Source organism: Panulirus ornatus, chromosome 60 (genome assembly GCF_036320965.1).
Source record: "Panulirus ornatus isolate Po-2019 chromosome 60, ASM3632096v1, whole genome shotgun sequence".
NCBI lineage: Eukaryota > Metazoa > Arthropoda > Malacostraca > Decapoda > Palinuridae > Panulirus > Panulirus ornatus.
This window is the reverse complement of record NC_092283.1, coordinates 1,165,214-1,180,860: the sequence shown is the minus strand read 5'-3', so window position 1 is coordinate 1,180,860 and position 15,647 is coordinate 1,165,214.

Here is a 15,647-nt window from a genome sequence, read left to right as displayed (position 1 = left end):
GCTAACTATACAAGTCCACCGTGTGTGGTAGAGGAACAACATCACAACCTAAGGTCAGGGTTGCTACTCTGAGTTCCCGAGTGACGCCATGAGATGGGAGGGTTATTGTATATACAAAACAATCTGATCAGGATTTTGTCGGTCATGCCAAGCGCCACCTATCCATAGACGTTTTTCGGGTACTTCAATGCACAACCCGACCTTATGTTCTGTTTGGACTGTCTTCTGCTCAGTGTCGCATTTCAGCATTTGCCCGAGCTTTATTATTATTATTATTGTTATTATTATTACCATAAGGAGTCTTCTAGCCAGCGAGGCTAAAAAGGCCTCCGTGAGCAGAAGAGAAATCAAACAGAACAACATAAGGTAAGGCTGCTACTCTGAGTTGCCCGAGTGACGTCATGAGAAGGGCGGGATTTTGTACTTATAAACCATTTGACCAATGATTGGTCATGTCCAAGTCCCACCTGTCAGGCGACGTCATCCGGCTACTTCAACGCAGCAACCCTACCTTATGTTCTCCTGTTTGGCCCGTCTTCCGACCAGGATCGCACTTCAGCAGTTGACCGAGCTTATTAAAGAGTCAACATTCACATGAATTAGCCAGCAAGGCCAAGAAAGGCGACGTAAGGGGGAGAGAAACCAAACAGGACATCATAAGGTAGGGTTGCTACTCTCAGTTCCCGGGTGACGTCATGAAGGTGGAGCTCTGTAATCCACATATTATGTGTCCAATGATTGGTTATACCCAGGCCCCGCCTATCAGATGACGTCAGCCAGGTATTTCAACGCAACAAACCTACCTTATTTTCTCCTGTTTAGACCGTATTTCAGCAGGATAAAGCCGCCGTCGTTTTACATAATCCAGCGAGGCCAAACAAGGCTACCGTGAGCGGAAGAGGAATCAAACAGCACAACATAAGGTAGGGTTGCTACTCTAAGGTACCCGGGTGACGTCATGAGAAAGGCGTGGTTCGGAACCCATAAATTATCTGATCAATGATTGGTTGGTCAATTCCAATACCCACCTATCAGATAACGTCATCCGGCTACTTCAAAGCAGCAACCCTATCTTATGTTCTCCTATTTGGACCGTCTTCCGCCCAGAGTCGCATTTCACCAGTTGACCGAGCTTATTAAAGAGTCAACATTCACATAAATTAGCCAGCCAGGCAAAAAAGGCGACGTAAGGGGGAGAGAAACCAAACAGGACATCATAAGGTAGGGTTGCTTCTCTCAGCTCTCGGGTGACGTCATGAGATAGCTGGGCTTTGAGCACATAAATTATCTCATTAATGATTGGTCGGTAAGTTCCAAACCCCACCTATCAGATGATGTCATCCGAATATTTCAACACCCCAAACGTACCTTATGTTCTTTTTTCACCGTCTTTCGCCCATAGTCGCATTGCAGTAGTTGACCGAGCTTATCAAAGAGTCGACATTCACATGTATGAGCCAACGAGGCCAAGAAATGCCACCGTGAGGGGAAGAAAAACCAAACAGCACATCATAAGGTAGGGTTGCTACTCTGAGTTGCCCGAGTAACGTCATGAGAAGGGCGGGGTATTGTATATACAAACAATCTGATCAATGATTGGTCGGTCATGCCCAAGAGCCACCTATCCTATGAGGTCAACCTTATGTTCTGTTTGGAGCGTCATCTGCTCAGTGTCGCATTTCAGCATTTGCCCGAGCTTTATTATTATTATCATTGTTATTATTATTACCATAAGGAGTCTTCTAGCCAGCGAGGCCAATAAAGGCCTCCGTGAGGGGAAGAGAAATCAAGCAGTACAATATAAAGTAGGGTTGCTACTCTGAGTTGCCCGAGTGACGTCATAAGAAGGTCCTGATTTTGTACCTATAAGGCATCAGACCAATGATTGGTAATGTTGAAGCCTCACCTATGAAACGACGTCATCCGGCTACTTCAATAGAGCAACCCACCTTATGTTCTCCTATTTGTACCGTCTTCCGTCCAGAGTCGCATTTCAGCAGTTGACCGAGCTTATTAAAGAGAGAGTCAACATTCACATGAATGAGCCAACGAGGCCAAGAAAAGGCCACCGTGAGCGGAAGAGAAACCAAACAGCACAGGTAGGGTTGCTACTCTGAGCTCCCGGGTCATGTCATGATAAGGGCTGATCGCTGAACACACAAATTATCTGATCAATGATTGGTCTGTCAATCCCAAACCCCACCTATCATATGAGGTCAGCCGACTATTTCATTGCAGCAACCCTAATTATGTTCTCCTGTTTGGACCATCTTCCGCCCAGAGTCGTATTTCAGTAGTTGACCGAGCTTATCAAAGAGTCAACATTCTCATGATTGAACCAGTGAGGCCACGTAATGCCACCGTGAGCGGAAGAGAAACCAAACAGCACATCATAAGGTAGCGTTGATACTCCAAGTTCCCGGATGGCGTCATGAGGGTGGAGGTCTGTAATCCACATAGTATGTGTCCAATGATTGGTTATACCTAGGCCACGCCTATCAGATGAAGTCAGGTGGGAACTTAAGCGCAGCAACCCTAGGGATCTTATATTCTGTTTCGACCATCTTCCGTTCAGAGTCGCATTTTAGCAGGATAAAGCCGCCGTCCTTTTATATAACCTAGCGAAGCTAGACAAGGCCACCGTGAGTGGAAGAGAAATCAAACAGCACAACATAAGGTACGGTTGCTACTTTGAGTTGCCCGAGTGACGTTATGAGAAGGGCGGGATTTTGTACCTATAAACCATGTGACCAATCGATTGGTCATGTCCAAGCCCCACCTATCAGACGACGTCATCCGGATACTTCAACGCAGGAACAATACCTTATGTTCTGTTTGGACCGTCTCCCCCCAAATTCGCATATCAGCAGTTGACCGAGCTTATTAAAGAGTCAACATTTTTCATGAATGAGCTAGCGAGGCAAAGAAAGACGACGTGAGGGGAAGAGAAACCAAAAAGGACATCATAAGGTATCGTTGCTACTCTGAGCTCCCGGGTGACGTCATGAGAAGAGCGAGGCTCTGAACACACAAATTATCTGATCAATAATCGATTGGTTGATCAATCCCAAACCCCACCTATCAGATGACGTCAGCCGACAACTTCAACGAGCAAACCCTATCTTATGTTCACCTGTTTGGACCGTCTTCCGCTAAGAATCGTATTTCAGCAGGATAAAGGCGCCGTCATTTCACATAATCAAGCGAGGCTAACGAAACAAGGCCACCATGACCGGAAGAGGAAACAAACAGCACAACATAAGGTAGGGTTGCTACTCTGAGTTGCCCGAGTGACGTCATGAGAGGGGCGGGATATTGCATATACAACAATCTGATCAATGATTGGTCGGTCATGCCCAAGAGCCACCTATCATATGACGTCATCCTTATGTTCAGTTTGGAGCGTCATCTGCTCAGTGTCGCATTTCAGCATTTGCCCGATGTTTATTATTATTATTATTGTTATCATTATTACCATAAGGAGTCTTCTAGCCATGGAGGAGAAGAAAGGCCTCCGTGAGTGGAAGAGAAATCAAACAGCACAATATAAAGTAGGGTTGCTACTCTGAGTTGCCCGAGTGACGTCATGAGAAGGGCGGGATTTTGTACCTATAAGGCATCTGACCAATGATTGGTCATGTCCAAGCCCCACTTATGAAACGACGTCATTCGGCTACTCCAATAGAACAACCCACCTTATGTTCTATTTGTACCGTCTTCCGCCCAGAGTCGCATTTCAGCAGTTGACCGAGCTTATTAAAGAGTGAGTCAACAACATTCACATGAATGAGCCAACGAGGCCAAGAAATGGCCACCGTGAGCCGAAGAGAAACCAAACAGCACATCATAAGGTAAGGTTGCTACTCTGAACTCCCACGGGAGGTGATGTCATTAGAAGGGCGGGACGTTGAACTCACAAATTATCTGATCAATGATTGGTCGGTCAATCCCAAAACCCACCTATTAGATGACTTCAGCCGACTATTTCATTGCAGCAACCCTAATTATGTTCTCCTGTTTGGACCATCATCCGCCCAGAGTCGCATTTCAGTAGTTGACCGAGCTTATCAAAGAGTCAACATTCACAAGATTGAGGCAGTGAGGCCAAGTAAGGCCACCGTGAGCAGAAGAGAAAGCAAACAGGACATCATAAGTTAGGGTTGCTACTGTGAGTTCCCGAGTGAGGTCATGAGGGTGGAGCTCTGTAATCCACAGAATGGATGTCCAATAACAATAATAATAATAATAATTATAATAATAATAATAATAATAATAATAATAATAAAAATAATAATAATAACAATAATAATAGCAATAATAACAATAATAACAATAGCTGGGCAGAAGACGCTCCAAACAGAACATAAGGTTGACGTCACATGATAGGTGGCTCTTGGGCATGACCGACCAATCATTGATCAGATTGTTTGTATATACAATACCCCGCCCTTCTCATGACGTCACTCGGGCAACTCAGAGTAGCAACCCTACCTCATGTTGTGCTGTTTGATTCCTCTTCCGCTCACGGTATCCTTGTTTGGCCTCGCTGGATTATGTGAAATGAAGGCGCCTTTATCCTGCTGAAATGTGACGCTGAGCCGAAGACGGTCTAATCAGGAGAACATAAGATAGGGTTGCTGCGTTGAAGTACCTGGCTGACGTCATCTGATAGGCGGGGCCTGGGTATAACCAATCATTGGACACATACTATGTGGATTATAGAGCTCCACCTTCATGACGTCACCCGGGAACTCAGAGTAGCAACCCTACCTTATGATGTCATGTTTGGTTTCTTTTCCGCTCACGGTGGCCTTAATTGGCCTCATTGGCTTAATCATGTGAATGTTGACTCTTTGATAAGTTCGGTCAACTGGTGAAATGCGACTCTGGGCGGAAGACGGTACAAATAGGAGAGCATAAGGTGGCTTGCTCTATTGAAGTAGCCGGATGACGTCGTTTCATAGGTGGGGCTTGGACATAATCAATCATTGGTCAGATGCCTTACAGGTACAAAATTCCCGCCCTTCTCATGACGTTACTCGGGCAACTCAGAGTAGCAACCCTACTTTATATTGTGCTTTTTGATTTCTCTTCCGCTCACGGAGGCTTTTCTTGACCTCGCTGGCTAGAAGACTCCCTATGGTAATAATAATAACAATAATAATAATAATAAATGCGACACTGAGCAGAAGACGCTCCAAACAGAACGTAAGGATTACGTCACATTATAGGTGGCTCTTTGGCATGACCGATCAATCATTGATCAGATTGTTTGTATATACAATACCCCACCCTTCTCATGACGTCACTCGGGCAACTCAGAGTAGCAACCCTATCTTATGTTGTGCTGTTTGGCTCCTCTTCCGGTCACGGTGGCCTTGTTCAGCTAGCCTCGCTGGATTATGTGAAATGACGGTGGCTTTATCCTGCTGAAATGCGACTCTGAGCGGAAGACGGTCTAATCAGGAGAACATAAGATAGGGTTGCTGCGTTGAAGTTGTCGGGTGACGTCATCTGATAGGTGGGGTCTGGGATTGACCGACCAATCAATGATCAGAAAATTTGTGGGTTCAGAGCCCCGCCTTTCTCATGACATCATCCGGGAGGTCAGAGAAGGAACCCTACCTTATGATGTGCTGTTTGGTTTCTCTTCCGCTTACTGTGGCCTTAATTGGGCTCATTGGCTGAATCATGTGAATGTTGACTCTTTGATAAGCTCGGTCAACTGCTGAAATGCGACTCTCGGCGGAAGACGATACAGATAGGAGAACATAAGGTGGATTGCTGTATTGAAGTAGCCGGATGACGTCGTTTCATAGGTGGGGCTTGGACATGACCAATCATTGGTCAGATGCCTTATAGTCATCTCATAGGCGTGGCCTGGGTACAACCAATCATTGGACACATACTATGTGGATTACGGAGCTCCACCCTCATGACGTCACCCGGGAACTCAGAATAGAACCCTTACTTATGATGTGCTGTTTGGTTTCTCTTAGGCTCCCGGAGGGCTTTCTTGGCCTCACTAGCCCATTCATGTGAATGTCAGTCAACTCTTTAATAACCTCGGTCAGCTGCTGCAATGCGATTATGGGCGAAAGACGGTGCAAAAAGGAGAACATAAGGTAGGGTTGGTGTGTTGAAGTACCCGGAAGACGTCATATGATAGGTGAGGTTTGGAACTTACCGACCAACCAGTGATCAAATAATTTGTCTGTTCAGAGCCCCGCTCTTCTCATGACGTCACACGGGAGCTCAGAGTAGCAACCCTACCTTATGATGTCCTTTTTGGTTTCTCTTGCCCTCACGTCGTCTTTCTCTGCCTCGCTGGCTCATTCATGCAAATGTTGAGTCTTTGATAATCTCGGTCAACTGCTGAAATGCGAATTTGGGCGGAAGACGGTCCAAGCAGGACTTAAGGTAGGGTTTATTCGTTGAAGTATCCGGATGACATCGTCTGATAGGTGGGGCTTGGACATGACCAATCGATTGGTCAGATGGTTTATAGGTACAAAATCCCGCCCTTCTCATAACGTCACTCGGGCATCTCAAAGTAGCAACCGTACCTTATGTTGTGCTGTTTGATTCCTCTTCCGCTCACGGTGGCCTTGTTTAGCCTCGCTAGATTATGTAAAATGACGGCGTCTTTATCCTGCTAAAATGTGACTCTGAGCGGAAGATGGTCGAAACAGATCATAAGATCCCTAGGGTTGCTGCGTTTAAGTACCCGGCTGACGTCATCTGATAGGCATGGCCTGGGTATAACCAATCATTGGACACATACTATGTGGATTACAGAGCTCCACCCTCATGACGTCACCCGGGAACTCAGAGTAGCAACGATACCTTATGATGTCCTGTTTGGTTTCTCTTCCGCTTAGGGTGGATTTACTTGGCCTCACTGGCTCAATCATGCGAATGTTGACTCTTTGATAAGCTCGGTCAACTACTGAAATGCGATTCTAGGCGGAAGACAGTCCAAATAGGTGAACATAATTAGGGTTGCTACAAATGAAGTAGTCGGCTGACGTCATCTGATAGGTGGGGTTTGGGATGACCGACCAATCATTGATCAGGTGATTTGTGTGTTCAGCGCCCCTCCCTTCTCTTGACATCACCCGGGAACTCAGAGTAGCAACCCTACCTTATGATGTCTTCTTTGGTTTCTCTTCCGCTCACGGTGGCCTTTCCTTGGCTTCGTTGGCCCATTCATGTGAATGTTGACTCACTCTTTAATAAGCTCGGTCAACTGCTGAAATGCGACTCTGGGCGGAAGACGGTACAAATACGAGAACATAAGGTGGGTTGCTCTATTGAAGTCGCCGGATGACGTCGTTTCATAGGTGGGGCTTGGACATGACCAATCATTGGTCAGATGCCTTATAGGTACAAAATCCCGCCCTTCTCATGACGTCACTCGGGCATCTCAGAGTAGCAACCCTACTTTATATTGTGCTGTTTGATTTCTCTTCCGCTCACGGAGGCCTTTCTTGGCCTCGCTGGCTAGAAGACTCCTTATGGTAATAATAATAACAATAATAATAATAATAAAGCTCGGGCAAATGCTGAAATGCGACACTGAGCAGATGACGCTCCAAACAGAACATAGGGATGACGTCACATGATAGGTGGCTCTTGGGCATGACCGACCAATCATTGATCAGATTGTTTGTATATACAATACCTCGCCCTTTTCCTGACGTCACTTGGGCAACTCAGAATAGCAACCCTACCTTATGTTGTGCTGTTTGGTTCCTCTTCCGGTCACGGTGGCCTTGTTTAGTTAGCCTCGCTGAATTATGTGAAATGACGGCGGCTTAATCCTGCTGAAATGCGACTCTGAGCGGAAGACGGTCCAAACAGGAGAACATTAAATAGAGTTGCTGCGTTGAAGTTGTCGGGTGACGTCATCTGATAGGTGGGGTTTGGGATTGACCGACCTATCATTGATCAGATAATTTGTGGGTTCAGAGCCCCGCCCTTCTCATGACATCATCTGGGAGCTCAGAGAAGCAACCCTACCTTATGATGTGCTGTTTGGTTTCTCTTCCGCTCACGGTGGTCTTCCTTGGCCTCGTTGGCTCGCTCATACATGTGAATGTCGACTCTTTAATAAGCTCGGTCAACTACTGCAATGCGACTATGGGCGGAAGACGGTCCAAACAGGTAGGGTTGGTGTGTTGAAGTATTCGGATGACGTCATCTGGTAGGTGGGGTTTGGAACTTGCGGACCAATAACTGATCAGACAATTTATGTGTTCAAAGCCCAGCTCTTCTCATGACGTCAACCGAGAACTCTGAGGAGGAACCCTACCTTATCATGTCCTGTTTGGTTTCTCTTCCGCTCACGGTCGCCTTACTTGACCTCTCTGGCTCAATCATGTGAATGTTGACTCTTTGATAAGCTCGGTCAACTACTGAAATGCGACTCTGGGCGGAAGACGGTCCAAACAGGAGAACATAATTAGGGTTGCTGCGTTGAAGTAGCCGGATGACGTCATCTGATAGGTGGGGATTGGAATTGACCGACCAATCATTGATCAGATAATTTATGGGTTCCTAACCCCACCTTTCTCATGACGTCACCCGGGTACCTCAGAGTAGCAACCCTACCTTATGTTGTGCTGTTTGATTCCTCTTCCGCTCACGGTAGCCTTTTTTGGCCTCGCTGGATTATGTGAAATGAAGGGGCCTTTATCCTGCTGAAATGCGACTCTGAGCGGAAGACGGTCTAATCAGGAGAACATAAGATAGGGATGCAGCGTTGAAGTACCTGGCTGACGTCATCTGATAGGCGGGGCCTTGGTATAACCAATCATTGGACACATACTATGTTGATTAAAGAGCTCCACCCTCATGACGTCACCCGGGAACTCAGAGTAGCAACCCTACCTTATGATGTGCTGTTTGGTTCCTCTTCCGGTCACGTTGTCTTTCTTTGCCTCGCTGGCTCATTCGTGAAAATGTTGACTCTTTAGCAAGCTCGGTCACTGCTGAAATGCGAGTTTGCGCGGAAGACGGTCCAAATTGGAGAACATAAGGTAGGGTTGCTGCGTTGAAGTAGCCGGATGACGTCGTCTGATAGGTGGAGCTTGGACATGACCAATCATTGGTCAGATGCCTTATAGGTACAAAATCCCGCCCTTCTCATTACGTCACTCGGGCAACTCAGAGTAGCAACCCTACTTATATTGTGCTCTTTGATTTCTCCTCCGCTCACGGAGGCCTTTCTTGGCCTCACTGGCTAGAAGACTACTTATGGTAAAAATGATAACAATAATGATAATGATAAACCTCGGGCAAATGCTGAAATGCGACACTGAGCAGAAGACGCTCCAAAATGAACATAAGGATTACGTCACATAATAGGTGGCTCTTGGGCATGACCGACCAATCATTGATCAGATTGTTTGTATATACAATACCCCGCCCTTCTCATGACGTCACTCGGGCAACTCAGAGTAGCAACCCTACCTTATGTTGTGCTGTTTGGTTCCTCTTCCGGTCACGGTGGCCTTGTTTAGTTAGCATCGCTGGATTATGTGAAATGACGGCGGGTTTATCCTGCTGAAATGCAACTCTGATCGGAAGACGGTCCAAACAGGAGAACATAAGATATTGTTGCTGCGTTGAAGTTGTCGGCTGACGTCATCTGATAGGTGGGGCTTAGGATTCACCGACCAATCATTGATTAGATAATTTGTGGGTTCAGAGCCCCGCCCTTCTCATGACATCATCCGGGAGCTCAGAGAAGCAACCCTACCTTATGATGTGCTGTTTGGTTTCTCTTCCGCTCACGGTGGCCTTTCCTGGCCTCGTTGTCTCGCTCATACATGTGAATGTCGACTCTTTAATAAGCTCGGTCAACTACTGCAATGCGACTATGGGCGGAAGACGGTAAAAAAAGAACATAAGGTAGGGTTGGTGTTTTGAAGTATCCGGATGACGTCATCTGATAGGTGGGGTTTGGAACTTACCAACCAATCATTGATCAGATAATTTATGTGTTCAAAGCCCAGCTATCTCATGACGTCACCTGGGAGTTCAGAGTATCAACCCTACCTTATGATGTCTTGTTTGGTTTCTCTCCCCCTTACGTCGCATTTCTTTGCCTCGCTGGCTCATTCATGTGAATGTTGACTCTTTAATAAGCTCGGTCAACTGCTGAAATGCGACTCTCGGCGGAAGACGGTCCAAATAGGAGAACATAAGAAAGGGTTGCTGCGTTGAAGTTGTCGGCTGACGTCATCTGATAGGTTGGGATTGACCGACCAATCATTGATCAGATAATTTTTGGGTTCCGAACCCCGCTTTTCTCATGACTTCACCCTGGTAGCTCAGAGTAGCGACCCTACCTCATTTTGTGCTGTTTGATTCCTCTTCCGCTCACGGTAGCCTTGTTTGGCCTCGCTGGATTTTGTGAAATGAAGGCGCCTTTATCCTGCTGATATGCGACTCTGAGCGAAAGAGGTCTAATCAGGAGAACATAAGATAGGGTTGCTGCGTTGAAGTACCTGGCTGACGTCATCTGATAGGCGGGGCCTGGGTATAACCGATCATTGTACACATACTATGTGGATTACAGAGCTCCACCCTCATAACGTCACCCGGGAACTGAGAGTAGCAAGCCTACCTTATGATGTCCTGTTAGGGTTCTCTTCCGCTCACGGTTGCCTTGATTGTCCTCATTGGCTCAATCATGTGAATGTTGACTCTTTGATAAGCTCGGTCAACTGCTGAAATTCGACTCTGGGCGGAAGACGGTACAAATAGGAGAGCATAAAGTGGCTTTCTCTATTGAAGTAGCCGGATGACGTCGTTTCATAGGTGGGTCTTGGACATGACCAATCATTGATCAGATGCCTTATACGTACAAAATCCCGCCCTTCTCATGACCTCACTCGGGCAACTCAGAGTAGCAACCCTACTTTATATTGTGCTGTTTGATTTGTCTTCCGGTCACGGAGGCCTTTCTTGGCCTCGCTGGCTAGAAGACTCCTTATGGTAATAATAATAACAATAATAATAGTAATAAATGCGACACTGAGCAGAAGACGCTCCAAACAGAACATAAGGATGACGTCACATGATAGGTGGCTCTTGGGCATGACCGACCAATCATTGATCAGATTGTTTGTATATACAATACCCCGCATTTCTCATGACGTCACTCTGGCAACTCAGAGTAGCAACCCTACCTTATGTTGTGCTATTTGGTTCCTCTTCCGGTCACGGTGGCCTTGTTTAGTTAGCCTCGCTGGATTATGTGAAATAACGGCGGCTTTATCCTGCTGAAATGCGACTCTGAGCGGAAGATGGTCTAAAGAGAAGAACATAAGATAGGGTTGCTGCGTTGAAGTACCTGGCTGACGTCATCTGATAGGTGGGGCCTGGGTATAACGAATCATTGGAGAGATACTATGTGGATTAGAGAGCTCCACCCTCATGACGTCACCAGGGAGCTCAGAGTAGCAACCCTACCTTATGATGTGCTGTTTGGTTTCTCTTCCGCTCACGGTGTCCTTTCTTGGCCTCGCTGGCTCATTCATATGAATGTTGACTCTTTAATAATCTCGGTCAACTGCTGAAATGCGACTCTGAGCGGAAAACGGTCCACATAGGAGAACATAAGGTAGAGTTGATTCACTGAAGTAGCCGGATGACCTCGTCTGATAGATGGTGCTTGGACATGACCAATCGATTATTGGTCAGATGGTTTAGAGGTACAAGATCCCGCCCTTCACATGGCGTCACTTGGGCAACTCAGAGTAGCAACCCTACCGTATGTTGTGCTGTTTGATTCCTCTTCCGCTCACGGTGGCCTTTCGTGGCCTCTTTGGCTCATTCATGTGAATGTCGACTCTTTAATAAGCCCGCTCAACTGCTGCAATGCGACTATGTGCGGAAGACGGTCCAAAAAGAACATAAGGTAGGGGTGGTGTCGCATTTCAGCATTTGCCCGAGCTTTATTATTATTATTATTGTTATTATCATTACCATAGGAAGTCTCCTAGCCAGCGAGGACAAGAAAGTCCTCCGTGAGCGGAACAGAAATCAAACAGCACAGTATAAAGTAGGGTTGCTACTCTGAGTTGCCCAAGTGACGTAATGAGAAGGGCGGGATTTTGTACCTATACGGCATCTGACCAATGATTGGTCATGTCTAAGCCCCACCTATGAAATGATGTCATCCGGCTACCTCAATAGAGCAACTCATCTTATGTTCTCCTATTTGTACCGTCTTCCGCCCAGAGTCGCATTTCAGCAGTTGACCGAGCGTATTAAAGAGTGCGTCAACATTCACATTAATGAGCCAACGAGGCCAAGAAAGGTACGGTTGCTACTCTGAGCTCCCGGGTGATGTCATGAGAAGGGCGGGGCGCTGAACACACAAATTATCTGATCAATGATTGGTCGGTGAATCCTAAACCCCACCTATCAGATGAAGTCAGCCGACTACTTCATTGCAGAAACCCTAATTATGTTCTCCTGTTTGGACCGTCTTCCGCCCAGAGTCGCATTTCAGTAGTTGACCCAGCTTATCAAAGAGTTAACATATTCACATGATTGAGCCAGTGAGGCCAAGTAAGGCCACCGTGAGTGTAAGAGAAACCAAACAGGACATCATAAGGTAGGGTTGCTACTCTGAGTTCCCGTGTGACGTCATAAGCCTGGAGCTCTGTAATCCACATAGTATGTGTCCAATGATTGGTTATACCCAGTCCACGCCTATCAGATGACGTCAGCCAGGTACTTCAACCGTCTTCCGCTAAGAGTTGCATTTAAGCAGGATAAAGGCGCCTTTATTTCACACACTCCAGCGAGGCCAAACAAGGCTACCGAGAGCGGAAGAGGAATCAAACAGCACAACATAAGGTAGGGTTGCTACTCTGAGGTACCAGGGGGACGTCATGAGAAAGGCGGGGTTCGGAACCCATAAATTATCTGATCAATGTTTGGTCGGTCGATTCCAATCCCCAACTATCAGATGACGTCATCCAGCTGCTTCAAAGCAGCGACCCCACCTTATATTCTCCTATTTGGACCGTCTTCCGCCCAGAGTCGCATTTCAGCAGTTGACCGAGCTTATTAAAGAGTCAACATTCACATGAATGAGCTAGCGAGGCCAAGAAAGGCGATGTAAGGGGGAGAGAAACCAAACAGGACATTATAAGGTGGCGTTGCTACTCTGAGCTCCAATGTGACGTCATGAGAAGAGCTGGGCTTTGACACATAAATTATCTGATCAATGATTGGTCGGTAAGTTTCAAACCCCACCTATCACATGATGTCATCGGAATACTACAACACACCAAGCCTACCTTATGTTCTCCTTTTCTGACCGTCTTCCGCCCATAGTCTCATTGCAGCAGTTGACCGAGCTTATTAAAGAGTCGACATTCACATGTATGAGCGAGCCAACGAGGCCAAGAAAGGCCACCGTTAGCGGAAGAGAAAAGAAACAGCACATCATAAGGTAGGGTTGCTACTCTGAGCTCCCGTGTGATGTCATGAGAAGGGCGGGGCGCTGAACACACAAATTATCTGATCAATCATTGGTCCGTCAATCCCAAACTCCACCTATCAGATGACGTCAGCCGACTACTTCACTGCAGAAACCCTAATTATGTTCTTCTGTTTGGACCGTCATCCGCCCAGAGTCGCATTTCAGTAGTTCACCGAGCGTATCAAAGAGTCAACATTTCACATGATTGAGCCAGTGAGGCCAAGTAAGGCCACCGTGAGCGGAAGAGAAGCCAAATAGGACATCATAAGGTAGGGTTGCTACTCTGAGTTCCCGTGTGACGTCATAAGGGTGGAGCTCTGTAATCCACATAGTATGAGTCCAGTGATTGGTTATACCCAGGCCACGCCTATCAGATGACGTCAGCCGGGTACTTAAACGCAGCACGCCTACTGATCTTATGTTCTGTTTCAACCATCTTCCGCTCAGAGTCGCATTTCAGCAGGATAAAGCCGCCGTCATTTTACATAATCAAGCGAGGCTAAACAAAGCCAAAGTAAGCGGAAGAGGAATGAAACAGCACAATATAAGGTACATTTGCCATTTTGAGTTGCCCGAGTGACTCCATGAGAAGTGCGGCATTTTGTACGTATAAACTACCTGACCAATCGATTGGTCATGTCCAAGCCCCACCTATCAGACGACGTCATCCGGATACTTCAACGCAGCAATCCTACCTTATGTTCTCCTATTTTCACCGTCTTCCGCCCAGAGACGCATTTCAGCAGTTGACGAGCTTATTAAAGAGTCGACATTCATATGAATGGACCAGTGAGGCCAAGAAAGGCCACCGTGAGCCTAAGAGAAACCAAACAGGACATCATAAGGTAGGGTTGCTACTTTGAGTTCCCGGGTGACGTCATGAGGGTGGAGCTCTGTAATCCACATAAGTATGTGTCCAATGATTCGTTATATCCAGGCCCCGCCTATCAGATGACGTCAGCCAGGTACTTCAACGCAGCTACCCTATCTTATGTTCTCCTGTTTAGACCGTCTTCCTCTAAGAGTTGCATTTCAGCAGGATAAAGGCGCCTTCATTTTACATAATCTAGCGAGGCCAAACAAGGCTACCGTGAGCGGAAGAGGAATCAAACAGCACAACATAAGGTAGGGTTGCTACTCTGAGTTCCCGGGTGACGTCATGAGGTTGGAGCTCTGTAACCAACATAGTATGTGTCCAATGATTGGTTATACCTAGGCCACGCATAACAGATGACGTCAGGCGGAAGACGGTCCAAACAGGAGAACACAATTAAGGTTGCTGCAATGAAGTAGTCGGCTGACGTCATCTGATAGGCGGGGTTTGGGATTGACCGACCAATCATTGATCAGATAATTTTTGTGTTCAGCGCCCCACCCTTCTCATGACATCATCCGGGAGCTCAGAGTAGCAACCATAACTTATGATGTCCACTTTGGTTTCTCTTCCGCTCAAGGTGGCCTTTTCTTGGCCTCGTTGGCTCATTCATGTTAATATTGTTGACTTACTCTTTAATAAGCTCGGTCAACTGCTGAAATGCGACTCTGGGCGGAAGACTGTACAAATAGGAGAACATAAGGTGGGTTGCTCTATTGAAGTAGCCGGATGACGTCGTTTCATAGGTGGGGCCTGGACATGACCAATCATTGGTCAGATGCCTTATAGGTACAAAATCCCGCCCTTCTCATGACGTCACTCGGCCAACTCAGAGTAGCAACCCGACTTTATATTGTGCTGTTTGATTTCTCTTCCGCTCACGGAGGCCTTTCTTGGCCTCGTTGGCTAGAAGACTCCTTATGGTAATAATAATAACAATAATAATAATAATAATACCACGGCAAATGCTGAAATGCGAAACTGAGCAGAAGACGCTCCAAACAGATCACAAGGTCGGGTTGGAGCTTTGAAGTATCCGGATGACGTCATGTGATTGGTAATTCTTATGCATGACCGACCAATCATTGAGCATATTGTTTGTATATACAATACCTCGACCTTCTCAAGACGTCACTCGGGCAACTCAGAGTAGCAACCCTACCTTATGTTGTGCTGTTTGGTTCCTATTCCGGTCACGGTGGCCTTGTTTAGCCTCGCTGGATAATGTGAAATGACTGCGGCTTTATCCTGCTGAAATGCGACTCT